A 13,105-nucleotide genomic window follows, 5' to 3' on the forward strand; every position below is an offset into this window, starting at 1 on the left:
AGGTTAGATCTTCACAACAACTGGAAGACTAACATAGGAAACTGGCTTTCAGCATACAGAAAGAATAGGAGGGAAGAGGTGGTTCTCGCCAGACTAAGGTTGAACTGTACCTATTTGACCCACCTAAAAGCCTATTTAGACAACTCCTTTCCACCTATCTGTGCCACGTGCAACAAAATTCTTTCTATCCGACACATTCTGACGGAGTGCAGCCAGTACGAACCAGAACGCCGGCAGCTGGTGATCCTAGCTGCCGAGCGAGGCTTCGTGCTGACTGTACCCAATATATTGCAAGATGATGTCACCATAAGTGACGCTGTAATAATCTTCCTCAAGGAGACCCGTCTTATCGGCATGTTGTGAATGACACACGCATGAACTCTTTTTATATTTATAATATGTATGTAACCATGCCCTAAAGCAAATAAAAATGAATAAAACAAAAATTTAAACATACAACATGAGAGACATATCACAAACCTTTCCATTACATACAACACGCACATATACCAAGTAAAACTGACACCTACCAACACATATTCAAACAAAAAGACACGGGCTACAAAAGAAAAAAAAAAAAATCACAGAGAAACTAGTCACCTGACCGGCCATTTCATCTGGTCTGTCAGTAACTCACTATCATATCACTCACTCATACCATAATTCATCCCAAATAAAACAAGAAGAAGAAAGAAGAAACCAAAATACCAAGAACAAGAAGAACACAAGAATAACAAGAAAAGAAGAAACAAGAACATCAGATTAGTTGTAGCAAGAAAGAAGACCAAGACTAGAAGAAGAAACCTCAAGAAGAAGAAAGAAGACATCAGCTCCGGCCGAAATAGCCCAAAGGCGAAGTGGCCAGCAACCCCCCAATACCATACCCATTGAGATTCATTCTGGCCTCGGTTCCTGAACACCAACACCTCCTCCTCCGCCGCTGCCTGGCGGCCCTCGCTTCTCCTCCGCCTGCCTGGCGGTCCTCGCTCCCGCCGGCGAGCATGGCGACCCACCAGCTTTCCTTCTCTGAGCGTCCTCACCAACCAGCTCTCTTATTCTGCTCTCGGTTCCTGAACACGCAACACCTCCTCCAAGCAAGCTCCTCGCTGTCCCGTTCTCATTCAACCTGGAGGCCAGCAACAGGCAACATCTTCTCTAACGAAGCTCCTGCACATCTACCTCCTTCAACACGCTACTCACCGAACGTCTCTACTGAGCAGCTCCTCACCACACGGCATCTCCAGCACCAGACTGTCTACCATATAACTTATATTATATAAGAAAACCACCACCTTAGAGTTTCCATCCATCCTGAGTGCTAGACGACATAATATCACGAAACCCTACAAAACTAAACACTATGAAGATCAGCTAATTTATTATTGACGTCAAAACAAATAAATTTACTGGTGAGTGTTTTATTAGTTAATTTATAAAGTTGTGTCATGTTGTTAAAATAGAATAATCAAGAGGTCATATTAATTTTTTAGGAGTGGCTGGCGGTGACCAGATTGTGGTTGACGGTGACCAGATTGTGGTTGGCGGTGACCAGATAGGCTGATTGAAACAGGACACTCAGGAGCTTTCAGTGTGTATAACCTTAAACGGAAGAACACAATTGACAATGACAAGGCAAACGAGCAAACAGGGAAGAAAGAAAGAAAAAAGAGAGAGAGAGAGAGAGAGAGAGAGAGAGAGAGAGCAACGGAATCGGGTTGCGGGTTCACAAGATGACTGAGCACCAGCATCACCGCTACCATTCCTCCCCCGCGATGAAAACTCGTTGCCTGTGAACAGGATACAGTGATCCCTGCAAACTATACTTCATCCATCACTAAGACACTACTCGACTGACTTGATGATGATCAGATTGTGTTTGACGGCGACCAGATTGTGGTTGGTGGTGATCAGATTGTGGGTGACGCTGGCCAGATTGTGGTTGATGGTGGCTAGATTATGGTTGACAGTGGTCGGAGTGTTGTTGATGTTGACCAAATTATGGTTGACGATGACCAGATTGTGGTTGACAGTGGCCAGATTGTGGTTGATGGTGGTCAAATTATGATTTAAGGTGGACAGATTGTTGTTGACGGTGATGAGATTGTGGTTGACGGTGGCCAGATTGTTGTTGACGGTGGGCAGATTGTTGTTAACGGTGGCCAGATTGTTGTTGACGGTGGTAAGATTGTTGTTGACAGTGGCCAGATTGTTATTGACGGTGGCCAAATTGTTATTGACGGTGGCCAGATTGTTGTTGTTGACAGGAGTTTGTTATTGGCGGTGGCCAGATTGTTATTGACGGTGGCCAGATTGCTGTTGACAGTGGCCAGATTGTTGACAGATTGTTTGATTGTTGCTGACGTGGCCAGATTGTTATTGACGGTGGCCAGATTGTTGTTGACGGTGGCAGATTGTTGCTGACGGTTAGATTGTTGTTGACCAGATTGTTGATGTGGCCAGATTGTTATTGACGGTGGCCAGATTGTTATTGACGGTGGCCAGATTGTTATTGACAGTGGCCAGATTGTTATTGACGGTGGCCAGATTGTTTGTGCAGATTGTTGTTGACAGATTGTTGGACGGTGGGCAGATTGTTGCTGACAGATTGTTTGACGGACGTTGTGGCCAGATTGATTGTTGCTGACGGTGGCCAGATTGTTGTTGACGGTGGCCAGATTGTTGTTGACGGTGGCCAGATTGTTGTTGACGGTGGCCAGATTGTTGTTGACGGTAACCAGTATTGGGGCCGAGTCGACTAACAGGAGACAAGCAACTCCACAACAAAGACGACAGTCCCAAGAACCAGACCTGTGAGAGAAGTGGTCAATGACTGTTAAGAGGTATGGAACTGTTAACAGATGAGAAAATGTTAGCAGGTGAGTAACTGTTAACAGGTGAGTAGCTGCTAACAAGTGGATAACTGTTATCAGGTGAGTAACTGTTAACAAGTGAGTAACTGTTAATAGGTGAGTAACTGTTAACAGGTAAGAAACTGTTGACAGGTGAGTAACTTAACAGGTAACAGCTATTAACAAGTGAGTAACTGTTAAGAAGTAAGGAACTGTTAACAGATGAGAAATTATTAGCGGGTGAGTAACTGTTAGCAAGTGAGTAACTGTTAACAGGTGAGTAACTTAACAGGCATGGAACTGTTAATAGATGAGAAAATGCTAACAGACGATGATTATTAATAGAGGAGTAAATGTGTTTACTCTCTCTCAATAGATTCGACATCATTTTCACCCCCAGCTATGAGTCGATCACAGCTTGAGGGAATAACCAGACAACCGACACAGCGGCAAGAGATCTGTTTATCCTTCTCAACTTTAACTTTGTTTTCTGTTGGTTTACTTAATTCTTGTTACTTGTCTAAAATAACTCGTTCAGGGGCATCTGGATGGTATCCCGACTTAGCGTCAAGCCCTGAGAAGAATCGGGCTGCCCCCAGTTTGTCAAGAAGATCTTCAATTATGGGAATAGGATGAAGTGTTGCCGGTTGAGACACATCGCTGTTAACGCCCCTGTAGTCGATCGCCAAACGTAGGCTTTCACCATGACGTCGGGCACAGACTATGGGTGCAGCCAAAAGACTACAGGCAGATGAAATTCAACGTAGACAAATGTAAAGTACTCAGTATAGGAGATGTTAACAGGGAAACCAGATACCAGATGAACAACGATGCCATAGAGAAATCCGACTGCGAGAGAGATTTAGGAGTAATGATAAGTAGGAACCTTAAGCCAAGTAAACAATGTGTTTTTGCTCGTAACAAGGCTAATAAAGTACTTGGGTTCATACAAAGGAGTGTCAGTTACAAGACTAGCGAGGTCATCCTAAAACTGTATCTTGCTCTTGTGAGACCACACCTGGATTACGCAGTTCAGTTCTGGTCACCGTATTACAGAATGGATATAGAATCCTTGGAAAGAATTCAGAGGAGAATGACAAGACTAATCCCGGCATTAGGAACCTTGAGTATAGAGACAGGTTAAAGCATCTTAATTTGCACTCCCTTGAGAGACGTAGAGCGAGGGGCGACCTGATAGAGGTGGATAAGTGGAAGGCAGGGCTAAACAAAGGGGACATTACAAAGGTACTCAAATTATCCAACCAGGAGCGAACTCGTAACAATGGTTTTAAATTAGACAAATTTAGATTTAGGCGTGAAATAGGTAAACACTGGTTTGGGAACAGAGTAGTGGATGAATGGAACAAGTTACCAAATATCATCATTAACTCGAATACGCTGAATTGCTTCAAACATAGGTTGGATGCGCATATGAGCAATAGGGGTTGGGTATAAACGGGACCGCCCAGTATGGGCCAATAGGCCCGCTGCAGTTTCCTCCATTCTTATGTTCTTATGTTCTTATGTTCTTGCTTATGACACCCATCACCCGAAGCTTGTCAATCTCTTTACGTACCCTAGCCTTAGCTCGTGGGGAAAGCCTCCGCGGCCGTGATGCCAACGATGGAGCCCGAGGGTCTACTCTGATAAGAGTGCTCTACTCCGACCCTTACTAATGGCAATGGCCCTCCAACATAGAAGACGCCCTGAAATTCCTTTAGGATTTGGCATCCTGTCTACCGCCGGCAGGTCCGTGGGCTCGTAACACACGTCTTGCCCGCGGTGCCCACCGTTTCTCTGTGGATGTCGGTCACACTAGAATAACCCGTTATAGTACATCATTCTTTCCTCACACAGCCAAACTGTGGAATGCTCTGTCTTCTTCTGTGTTTCCATACTTATACAATCTGTCTCACTTTAAAAAGCTGGTTTTCCGGCATCTTCGTGGTGTACAGTAGATTAACAGAGTATAACATTTTTCTTCTCTATTTTTAATTTATTTCTGTTCATATTTTTTCTCCCTTAGGCCCCGTTGTGGGTCATTCGACCTGTGCCCGGGTGGGCTAATTCCCGTAAAAAAGAAAAATAATAGTAATATTATCCTTCCTCTGCTCCTCTGTCGATTCTTCTCCTATTGTTATGTCAGCCAAAGGGTCTCCATTGCCACGGCCCATTGCCGTCGGTGTCCTCGGGTTAGATACCTCGATCCCCGGTTCCAACACACCTAGTATCTCTCCTTCGTGAATCAGCTCCTGTGTGCTCGTCGCGTTGGCCACCCGTAGGAACACGTCACCACTGGTAGACCCGGTGACTCAGCAAAGAGCAGGCACCGCAGCAGCCCCCTCGGGACGCAGTAGTTCTACTAGGTACTGCTCACCTGGTGCCCGGTCCGCCACACCACACTTTATCATTGCTTCGGTGTAGGGTGGAACAACGACTTGTGCATCACCCTCGCTATTACGCTCGTCACTTGACCCACCGACTCTGAAGCCGACTTCTCTCTTGATGTCGCTGACAGTAAAGTGACCGAGGTTTTCAACGACCCTGTTTGCAATGTTCTTTTATTTAAGTCTATGGTGAAGCCACCAACAAGGTGCCCGGAAGTCCATACCCAGTATAACACTTGTAACCAGTCCCGGTACTACCACAAATCTGTGTTTGGGTATGTATATTCCTCCAAACTCAACACCTAGGAACACTTCCCCAGCATTGAGATCTTTTCCTCACATACACTGTACGCATTCTCAAAACATGGCATTAGTTCATTTCTCTGCTTCACATTTAACACATTATCGTTCACTATCAAATAATCACTTCCACTGTCTGCCAAAGCCCTAAAGTCTCTCTGTTGTAGCCGGATATGTAAATGATTAGGGAAGTGCAACAGTAAGCGATCAAGTTGTTCCGGCTGAATCTCCTCTAGCTGTGCCGTTCGGCGCCTCCTCTGGTCCGTGTGCACTATCGTAACCACCCGCTTGAAGGCCTGTGTTTCTGCTGGTACCCTCCTTCACAACAGTACAAATACCTCGTCGAGATCGTCCGCCACCTGGGTGTTTGGGGGACTTTATTGAAAATCCTCTCACCGAAAGGGATTTGCGGTTTCCACCCAGGGTTCTCCCTTAACCTTTTGTATCATGTGGCCCAACCTCCAGGATGTGTCTGAGAGCAGTAATATCACTGTAGCGCACTGTTGAGAGTGGTCGCTTGCAGTTATCGTCCCCTGCTTGGACCGCCCCGGAGGGGGTCCGATCGGCTGACTGAATGGACGCCACCTGCTTCCGCAAGTCGCTCAGTTCGCGTTCCAGTGTAGTGTCTGTCCAGTCATGACCTGCGCTGACACCACCCCTTGTTGCTTTCCCCTGTCCCGTTGCTTGACCTGTCGCACTAGTCGCTTGCTTCGTCAACAGAACATTTTCCACAATTTTCAGTACCTCTTCATAAGACTTCGCCGCCTCATCTGTCTCCATCCACTTTTCTCTAATTATCTGCAGCCTCACGTCCTGGCCCCTTATCCCATCCATGAACCGCCAAACTACCCGTTTACGTACTATGTCATTAGGCTCTACAGCGAACACTTGACCCGCTAGTTGCTGCAACCGGGTCATGAAATCACTCAACTCTTCACCTTGACGTTGGGTGGATTCCTCGAATCTCAAAATTCGAACTTCAATGGCATCAGCATTTATAAACCTTGACGTCAGTCTCTCTAAAATTTCACCGTCACTCTTCCCCCAGTTTGGATTCAACATCGCCTGCTGCTCCACATAAGTCGCCGCCGTCCCTTGCAGTTGTAAACGTAACATTACAGCCCGGTACTCCGGTCTATTCCATGCGTCCACTCGGTGCAAGATGTTGGCGTTATTAACGAGGTTGTAGTGCGTGGCGAAGGCTCGGAACGTGGCTGGAGAGGTGTCATCGCCGAGCCTTAATGTGAGTGGAATTTCCTGCACTTGAGAGTTGCTGGTCACGCTATCGTCTGCCATCCTCTTGTTACCGCTGCCACCAGTCAAGGTCAAGCAAACGGGGAGTTTTGGTTGGATTCATTGACAAGGTTAAAAGTGATCCTCTCTGAATGTCGGTCAGGGTACAACCGCCCTGGCTGGACGGCAACTGGCCCCACCACACCTCGGCTGACAATGCGGACCACAGGTCCTAACAACCATGGGAGCAGTTCAACAATTGACAAACAAATAACAAAAATAATCCTCCTTACATTTCGGAATTTAATTACACAATACAATACGAACATAACAGTATAATTTATATACTCTCACAAGACCAACAGTTTGAAGTAGAGTTAAGACATCAACCTATGTTCTGATATCAAGAACCCCGATAACTTCTTCTAGGAGGGCTTGGAAGCGATTTCACTTTACTCACCAGCAAGGAAGAGGAGGAAGACCCCAGCGAGGTCAGCCAAAGTAAGGATGAGCGAGGTTTGATGTCCTCCCTCCTTACCTGGCGGCACCAGGCAAGCGGTGGCGTTGGCGGTCAACTCCAACACACTGCGACTCACCAATCCGGACTCTTGTAGCGGGGCCATCCTGTGTGGAAGGTCTACCTCACTCACTCTCATAAATACAGACTATTGATTAACTATTAACTTATAAACAACTCCAGTAGCGCAATATAGTGTGAATAATTAAGCTTGTACACTTAGAGTGAAGTTATATGGGGAGTAGCTGCCCACCATTTGTTGAAGTACTCTTTCAGTGGGCTGCCTTTCGGGAAACTAAATGCTAACGGGGCCGAACTGACCACCTCTTTGGCGATGTAGAAATGACATTTTCCCGTCTTAGCGTAGTCATCATGCATTATCTGTAAATATCAATCACTGGTGAGAAGTAACCTCAAATGTGGTTTTCGTGATTAGTAAACTTATCATTTAAATCTGTATAGTGTTTTTCTCCAATAATTTCCCTTTCACTGGACAAATGTTTGGCCACTTTTAAAGTATACAACTGCCATACTCACTAGGTAATGACTTGCGTGATATTTACACTTGATCTAGCTAAGTGCATTAGAGATGTTACAGTTTATGCCCAAAAAAGTTTGGTAACAAAAGTTGTGTAGAGGTAAAGTATGGACGTATACGAACGAGGAAACCCAACCATTTATATGTTGGAAATGTAGTGATTCCCGAGGCTGATACTCTTGTTGATGACATGTAATATCACGACAAAACTTTTTCCCACTGTAATATAAACACGATCTGTATTAGTTGTAGTAGTGATGTGTTCTACTGGGAGACCTGACTAAAACCAGTGAGCTTTGTACCATCTATTTTTCTTCAAGTTACCATTATCATGAAAAGAAGTGTGCACCGTTGGGAGAAACGGTAAATAGACCATTAACCCCATCCTCACCATCATTAACCTCATCCCCACTTTCGTCATTAACTTCATCCTCACCTTCGTCATTAATCCCATCTTCACCTTCGTCATTAACCTTATCCTCACCCTCGTCATTAATCACATCCTCACTTTCGTCATTAATCACATCCTCACCTTCGTCGTTAATCCCATCCTCACCTTCGCCATTAATCCCATCCTCACCTTCGTCATTAATCCCATCCTCACCTTCGACATTAATCCCATCCTCTCCTTCGTCATTAACCCCATCCTCACCTTCGTCATTAACCTTATCCTCACCTTCGTCATTAACCTCACCTTCCTCATGGAGAAGAAGTCAGCAAACACAGCCAAGTTCTCCTTATTGATCCGGTCCTTCACATCCCAGGAACTAAGCACCACTAAGGCAGCATCATAAATTATCTTATTCACTCCAGATTTCGCTGCCTGAAAATATTTAGATACACAAAATTTACTCAAAAACTATATAACTCAACCTACCTAAACCATATACCTAAAACTACCTAAACTATATATCTAAAACTACCAACACACATACGCATGATTATAAAGCTAACCTGGATCATAATTATCTTGATCGCAGAGTATAATTAACATTTTCAGGTAATGTCTTATAGTCCTGAACAGTTGTTTAACATTATTTACTGTACTGTGTATCTAAGGTAATAATTCCTTGGTAGGGTCATATTTACTCACTAGGGCTTCAACTTCCTCTGATATCGACTATAGTATTTTATGTTCATTACTTTGTTGTATTTTATATTTCCTACGTAACCTACTAATGGTTCTATTTTACTCAAAGCTTGTGATATACGCACACATTAACTCCACCGACTGTAGTGTATCGTACAACTGACAGAGGGAGTTACGTCAGTAGCACCAGCTTCGCCTTGAATAATAACATATGATTCTGATCCATTGGAAACAATCTCATTTTCACGACTTATTTATAGTACAGCGGACAGTAGTAAAATCATTCATGTGAGAGTAATTCTCGAGGTAAGGCCCAGAGATTATGGCAGCCATTTTTAAAATGGCGGCCAATAGTTATGACACAGAAAATCACGAGGAATAATACAAAAATGAAGACATCCATGTGTGCATGTCTGAAAAAAGGCAGGAACATTCCATAACTTGTCTACAAGCATTTGCAAATAGCACTTGAAGTAGGGCCCAAAGACCATGACTGTCAATTTAAAAATGGCGGCCATATAGGTTTAATTGTTGAGATAGGGTTAATAAAAACCGCTGCCGATTTTCACAATATGCAAATATTTTTAAAGCAACGGTACATTACTTATCAATATGTCTGACCAATTGGAAATATTAAACTGCAATTTAATATTTGTTTTTGTTTTGTTTCAGGTAAAATATAAGACTAGCGACGGAGAAGAAATTTTGTCTTGTGGATCCTCGTACTCCTGCAGCAAAGAAGAGGAGTACACTCAGTTGGGAAATGTGTATCATCTGTCAGCGAAGCACTACTGAACCACTAACATGTCCTGCCAATAAAACACGAAGTGCAAAGGGTTATAAAACCTTATCATCAGACTTCGAAAACTTTAAAATTGGTTGACTACCGCTTTGTGTAATAGACTTTGATAATTTAAGTGATGGCTCATTAGTAACTGAAAACCTTGAAAAAATTGCAAAGTTTCACAATAATTATCGTGCAAAATATACTAGTTGTAAACTGAATAGACTGTTGGCAGCTAAAAATCGTTCATCAACAAGTAATGAAGCAGCAAATTCATGTGATTGTCGTTTTACAAAATCACAAGGTGAAACGTATAACTTTACAAACCGGTGTTTGTTTTGTGATGAAGAAGAAACAGGAGCTTCGTTACTCCCTAAAGTGATGACTAAATAAGTGTCTGACAAGATTAGTACATTTGCAACGGCACTCCAATCAGAAAAAATTGGCTAAAATGAGCGAAGGTGACTTCATTGCAATAGAGGCGCGCTACCACATGACATGCCTAAATCGGTTCTATATGAAGAAGCGCTAACTGGATAGGGTACAAACAAATGTTTCCAACACCAACAAAGAAGTCTTTGCTATTGCAACTGGCAGAGTTAGTGTCATACGTTGAGGACAAAATTGCAGACAGTGAAGTGATACCAGTTTTTAAATTGAGACATTTCGTTGAATTCTTTAAAAAGCGCTTGGAACAACTGACGGGAGAAAGGTAAACTGCTCACTCAACTCGTATCAAAGGTATAATACTCGAACAAATTCCAGAATTGACTGCTTACAGCAAAGGCTGTAATATGCTGATAACTGTTAAAGAGGGTATGGGCGATGCAGTACATAAATCCTGTGAGTTGGATGCTGAAATTGATATAATGAATGTAGCACGAATTGTTAAACAGATACGATATATGATTTATGAAAGATAAATAAATGTTGCAATGATTTGATTATTCCTATTGATAATTTTGTTTTACGTATTTTTTCTGCCATTTTGAAAATGGCGGCCATTGTCTTTGTGCCCTACCGACAGAATTACTCTCACATATTTATTTATCAATTATAAAATGTTTCATGCCTTTTTTTCAGGAACGCATAAATTAATTTCTTCCATGTTATGATCATTTCAAGTGATTTTTAGAATTTTCTCATTAATGGCCGCCATTTTAAAAATGGTGGCCATAATCTCGGGACTATACCTCAAAAATTATTCTCACATATGTAAGGATAAGCTACACAAAATGTCTTGATTTTCTCCGGAAATGCATTATTTCTGAAGAAAGATTACTTTATCAGCCGTACTATTAAGACCTTGGTTCACTTTGTAATTGTTGTGTGGATGAATTATGAGTTGTGCCAATCATACAAAGCTCATATTATCTCGGTTTCTGGCCGAGTGTTCCCAGCGTACTCCTCCTCCACTTTGGTGTGCTGCCATACTGTGCCAGTGTACCACCTCTTGTGGATTTCATCAAACGAGGGTTGGATCATTGAGATTCCTTGGTCGGGTCTTATATTGTTTCTGTATCATCTTACATATTTTGACTGAGAGAATACAAAGTACACAGAGCAATAATCGCATCAGCTTCTTTGAATCAGCCATTTAACGCAATTTGCGATATAATAGGTATATAACGTCTTTTTTCTTATTATGATTTGCGAACCAAATGTATTTTTCAGACATGTTTTATTACTAGTGCCAGTTCACACGCTGCCTCATCAGTGAAGATTCAAGGTCTTTAAGCGCGTAACAAGGTTAGTAATACTCGAGTCCAACAAAGATAAAAATTGAAAGATACAACTCTCTGTGTATCCTGGGACACCCACTCCACGGCAAGCACTCTACGACACCCACTCCACGGCAAGCACTCTACGACACCCACTCCACGGCAAGCACTCTACGACACCCACTCCACGGCAAGCACTCTACGACACCCACTCCACGGCAAGCACTCTACGACACCCACTCCAAGGCAAGCACTCTACGACACCCACTCCACGGCAAGCACTCTACGACACCCACTCCACGGCAAGCACTCTACGACACCCACTCCAAGGCAAGCACTCTACGACACCCACTCTACGATAAAGTACATGGGTTCATTTAAATTTTTTTCTTTTTTTCATGGGTATTTTATGACCCACACCAAGGCCTGGTGAGCGAATATATAATTATAATAATAATAATAATAATAATAATAATAATAATAATAATAATAATAATAATAATAATAATAATAATAATAATAAAAATAATAAAAATAATAATAATAATAATAATAAAATTAATCGATCTTAATATAAATAATAATAATAATAATAATAATAATAATAATAATAATAAAGAGCCATAAATAAATACAACATTGAAAAGAATATCAATAGTGAGAAATTATATATGTATGTTGTGTTGTCGAAGTAAGAGACAATTGAGACCCTGAAATTGTGTGTAAATGAGGCAGAAAGTCAGATCAGCAACCTGGGACTTGGTCACAATTTTTGTGGTGCCAAATGGCAGCAGGGTCTACCATTAGACAACACATTATGCTTCCACTATCTTCCCAGGCAGTAGTACCTCCCTGTTTGATAGCTGTCTACTACCTACTACTTGGGTTCATACAAAGGAGTGTTAGTTACACTAAGACTAGTTATCCTAAAACTATAAATTGGGCTTGTGAGACCTCACTTGGATTACGCAGTTCAGTTCTGGTCACCGTACTACAGAATGGATATAGAATACTTAGAAAAAATTCAGAGGAGAATGACAAGACTAATCCCGGGCATTAGGAACCTTGAGTACAGAGACAGGTTAAATCTTAATTTGCACTCCCTCGAGAGACGTGCAGTGAGGGGCGATATAATAGAGGTGTATAAATAGAAGTCAGGGCTAAACAAAGGTGATATAACAAAGGAACTCAAACTATCCAACCAGGAGCGAATTCGTAGCAATTGTTTTAAATTAGACAAATTTAGATTTAGGTGCGAGATAGGTAAACACTGGTTTGGATATAGAGTGGTGAATGAGTGGAACAGGTTACCAAACATCATCACTTTCCGACATCCACTCTATCGTCACAACCACTCACTGCTGTATCATATTCTCAGTATCTTTCACCAGACCTCTACAAATGGAAATTGTTTCCTATAAACCTTTAAAATTAAACAACGAAGACAACTTACGGCGAAATCGTGGTGTAAGGCCGTGCCCAGTTCGATACCCCAGGAGAACCTCCCATAGTTTACGAGGTCCTCTCGTGTGTCGACGGGCACGGTAACCAATGGCACGGTCATGAGGGAGGTGAGGATACCCTGGTAAGCTGAGGAGAAGATGAGGGCAGCCACCAACCACGTCCCAAGGAATATTCGACCAGTCACTGTCCGAGGTAGGACACCAACGGCTGCAGTGACAAAAG

The sequence above is a fragment of the Homarus americanus genome, unplaced genomic scaffold, assembly GCF_018991925.1.
Source record: "Homarus americanus isolate GMGI-L3 unplaced genomic scaffold, GMGI_Hamer_2.0 scaffold4060, whole genome shotgun sequence".
NCBI lineage: Eukaryota > Metazoa > Arthropoda > Malacostraca > Decapoda > Nephropidae > Homarus > Homarus americanus.